The sequence below is a fragment of the Parasteatoda tepidariorum genome, chromosome 1, assembly GCF_043381705.1.
Source record: "Parasteatoda tepidariorum isolate YZ-2023 chromosome 1, CAS_Ptep_4.0, whole genome shotgun sequence".
Lineage (NCBI taxonomy): Eukaryota > Metazoa > Arthropoda > Arachnida > Araneae > Theridiidae > Parasteatoda > Parasteatoda tepidariorum.
This window is the reverse complement of record NC_092204.1, coordinates 18,664,891-18,669,489: the sequence shown is the minus strand read 5'-3', so window position 1 is coordinate 18,669,489 and position 4,599 is coordinate 18,664,891. Positions and strand designations below refer to the sequence as shown.

General features: G+C 30.5%; 1 non-coding gene across 1 annotated transcript; it reads left to right on the top strand.

The window, feature by feature from the left end:
- The first annotated feature begins 1,469 nt into the window (after positions 1 to 1,469).
- On the top strand, positions 1,470 to 1,595 carry LOC122270334 (U6atac minor spliceosomal RNA). Its single transcript, XR_006225738.1, has one exon. It is a non-coding gene; the product is annotated as a U6atac minor spliceosomal RNA (small nuclear RNA).
- The last annotated feature ends 3,004 nt before the right edge of the window (positions 1,596 to 4,599 follow it).

Genomic DNA, 4,599 nt, shown 5'->3' with positions numbered 1-4,599 from the left:
GAAAATTTACCTTAACTTTTTTTTCTACTAGTATATATCATTTCCAAAAATATTAAAATAAAATTATATCTCAAATTTTTAAATTGTTATTTTTTGTAATAACTTACACTATGAAGAAAATTTAAAAATATTCAAATTACTTGCATAAATTATTTCACTTCTATCACTGAAATTAAACAGAGAAATACTTACGTAACTTTATCCTTGTAGAATCTGAAATTTTACTTACGAAACACTAGAAACAAAACCTAAAGGCACCTGTAGGAATATTATCAGAGAGTGGAAACAAAAAAAGCTTCTATGAATTTTAATTAAAAAAATTTGCAATTATTTTTTGTAATGTAAAAATAATTTTACATTGGGACATCAGAAATTTTTAACGATTCAATAATTAGTTAAAGGTACTATGCACTTTTATTTACTTAAAGTTTAGATAACATTTATATGTCAAAACCAAAAAAAAAAAAATTAGTAAATATTGAATTTAATCAGAATTAAATTTTAACAAACATTTAATTGCATACAAGAATGAGGCGAAAACACATAACATACTTTTTTACTATAAGTTGCTTTACCATAAGTTGCTCATCAGAGGTATTTGTGAACCCTGAAATGTGGGAATTACACTAGTATAATTTTTTGTAGCTTATATACTAGTTTTTGATCTAACCTGTATCTGGTGGGATGTTTGAAATCTAAAATTAATTTTGTTTGGAAAGCTAATTTTTTTTTCAAAGTAATATTTTTTTTATTTTATCTTTTGCGTGAATGTAAACCCATAAAGATCGTATATGTTTAAATATATATATATGTGCATTTGTCTACTCCTTTGAAAATAACACTTAAGAAAAAAACCCTGTGACCTTTACATATCGCATCATTAACTGAAATGTATTATCTCATACCTCTTTGAGCAGAGAAGTACATAGGAGACATAGCAGAGAAGTGGGTATGGTTAGTATTCACTCAAATAATTTTCAAGAAATCCTGCTCTACATCATATTATTAAATTGCATGAAAACTGTAGCATGTATAGAAAAAATGTATAAATATTTAAGAAACGTTCAAAAATCTCTAGCAACGGAACTGGGGGGAAAAAAGAGTATCTCTTGTACCTTGCGTTGTCATTACTTTCATGTTACGCCTACTTTACAACTTAAGTTACACCTACTTTTAACTAAAGTTCAACTTGAGTTGAAAGTAGGCGTTACTATTCACGGAGTGCTCAATCAAAATCCCTGAAATCTTTATATACTTAATCTATTGATAAACTACTACTAAAATTAAGACAATATGTGATCTAAACAACAAATTTGAATAAAAAATATATATTTCCAAAATTAGTGAGTATATTATTATTAGTGAAAATATCCAAAAATTAGTGATTAAATATTAAAATATTAAACTACCACTATTTTTGCTTTGCATTATTTACCAGTATATATATTTGCGTGATTTGCTATTAGTATGTGTTATATGAAAGGAGAGAAGGTTAGCACTCCCCTTGACAAGGACGGAATGGCCTCTGGGCCTATAACACACATACGGTTAAGGCACACCCGCTTACTTTGCGGGAATCTTAACCAAATTTTTTTCCCACCCTTTCTCCTACCTTTCTTTCTTAGATACATTGCAAAAGGTAATTGTCTCCGCATCTAAAGTTAGTAAAATTAAAATTTCTTATAGTTTTCTAAATATACTTATTTTCTAGCAAATATTTTAAGTAATATATCTTGAAGACATTAGTGTACAATTAAAAGTATTTAATTAAAAAAATAATAATAAATTCGAAAATGGTGAATATCTCATCATCTGTCTCGTAAATATATATTTTTTTAACAAACTCTTTCAAAAAATATTTCTTTTTACTTAAAATAAATATTTTAAATTGAAAAAGATCTTTCAAAACTCACCCTCACTGTTGTTAGTTTAGTTATTACGATTAACTTGTTTCTTTGAGATCTGTAAATGGGCAAATCTTGCAATCTAATTTTGAACTCCTTCCCGCTACTTAGAGCATTTAAAACTCTATTGCAGACCCATACCTGATGACTAGCAAGTCTGCAATATGCAAGTTTCACTTATTTCCTGATCACTATGAACAGTATACTTAACTCCATTTTATCGTTAGTGGAAATCTCGACTCTTTTCTGATTAGCTAGAGCACATATTTTGACTGGAGCTTTGCTCTCAATGGAAAAATAAGTTTAAATTGTTTGCTGACTTTTGCAAGTAGGATTTATTTCCATTTTCATCGTCACAGAGAGATTAATAGTGTATCAAAATTTACACCATTTTTCGACTACTTTGTGAGCACATATTTTAATTGGAATTCAGTGATGAATGACAATAGAAGTTTAAATGGCTACCCGACAGCTACAAGCAAAATTTGTTTACAGATGGAATTTATAGTGAATCAAATTAACCACCGCATTTCAACTATCTAGAGGGCTTAAATCTCAAATAGTGCTCAGTTGTAAATACAAGTTACCACAGTAAATTTTTTATATATATATATAAAAAGTATATATATACTATATATAGAGAGTAGATAGTATACTATATATAGATATATAGTATAGATATATAGTATATAGATATAGATATATAGTATACTATATATAGAGAGAGGGCGAGGCACTTAAGCGCTGACCCATATTAAAGCTTTAGATTATAATTAACATTCACTGTTATCAATGACGTCAAGGTATTTCTCATCATTTTATTTTCTTTATACAAAATTTTTTTACGATTTGGAATTTCGTTGCAAACATTTCGATTGGCGATCGCAGGGCTCGAATACGCAATCACGGGGAGAGACCGGTTAAAAGCCCTTAAAGGCATTTAACCGGTCAAAGGCATTTAAAAGGAAAACTACCGCTATAGCTATAGCGGTAGTATTCCTTTTTCGATTGGTTCCTTCCTCTGTTGCCATCAGCCGCTTGAGTTCGAAGAACCAGGACGGCACCAAGTCAACCCGCATGGAGCTTAGTCACCCCGTTTGACGGTAAGTTTTATAATTTAAATCTACAAATTAATAATTGAATATTCATTTTATAAACAAAAACATTAAGGAGAAAAACATAAGAATAAAAATGTTAATATATTCTCTAAAAATTTAATTTATTATTAATTTCTAAACTTTCTCGAAACTATTATCTTTTTGTTTTATAGATTAAGGAGATAACAAGAATCCCGAAACCAAGAGCACTAGAACCATGTTGTGTTTTACAAATCAAAGATCAGAGTAGTAGCTGTTAGACCATGCATCCCGAACTCCAATCAAACCTTTACCTGGCACGTCTCTAATACTCATTTTGCGATGTCTTGTATCTCTTTTAGGTAACAATATATTTAAACTAAAGATTTTTCTTCTAAGCAGAGAATAATAAAGTAATTGGAGACTATTGAAAAGGACCGGAAAAAAAATGAAATTTTTCTTCTTCACGAAAAAAATTTAAATTTGAAGTAAGAAGTTTTATAAAAATAAAGATGCACTTAACAAACACTAATCATAATTTTTTTTAAAGTCTTTTTTCGAAACGAATGTTTTAACGTTATTAAAGGTACGGAGAGAGCCAGAATCCTAAAATAGGTCGCACTAGAACCATGTTGTTTTTTACAAATCAAAGATCAGAGTACTAGCTGTTAGGCCATGCATCCCGATCTCCAATTAAACCTTTACCTGGCACGTCTCTAATACTCATTTTGCGATGTCTTGTATTTCTTTTAGGTAACAATATATTTAAACTTAAGATTTAACTTCTAAGCAAAAAATAAGAAAAAAATAGGGGACTATTGAAAAGTACCGATAAAAAATATTTAATTTTTCTTCCTTTCAAGGAAACATTAATGTTGAAGTGAAATGTTTTATGAAAATAAAGATAAAGTTAACAAACAATTATCATGATTTTTTTAGACTTTTTCGAAAAGATTGTTTTATTGTTATTTAAGATACGGAGAGAGCCAGAATCCCAAAATAGACCGCACTAGAACCATGTTGTTTTTTACAAATCTCAGATCAGCATACTAGCTGTTAGGCCGTGTATTCCGAACTTCGATTAAACCTTTACCTGGCACGTCTCTAGCACAGATTTTGTGATATCTGGAAGCTCTTCGAAATTTAATTACACTCATGTCCATAAATTAAGGATAATTCAGAATCACACGGAAATCAAACTCTAAAATCAAAATTTCACCTGTAAAATTATCACACACATCCTGAAGAAGAATATGCAAATTACAGGAAACCACTAGATGACGCTGGTATTACGTCACAATGACGAGAGTGTAAGAGAGGGGTATATAAGGAATGGTGGCAAAAAAGTAACATTGTTCACAAGCGCTTTAAAAGCCTTTCAGTGTAATAACCGCATAGTTATGGCACAAAGGAAGCATTTGGATGATTTTTTACGTGGCAGAATCATCGGACGACTGGAATGTGGACGTACCCAGCTGGAAGTATCCGAGGAATTTGGAATCATCCAGAGTGTCATCTCCAGGCTTTGGCAACGATTCCAAGATGATGGTAATGTGAGTAGACGTTACAGCACAGGTCGCCCCCGAGATACAACGCTGAATGAAGACCGGTATTTGGCA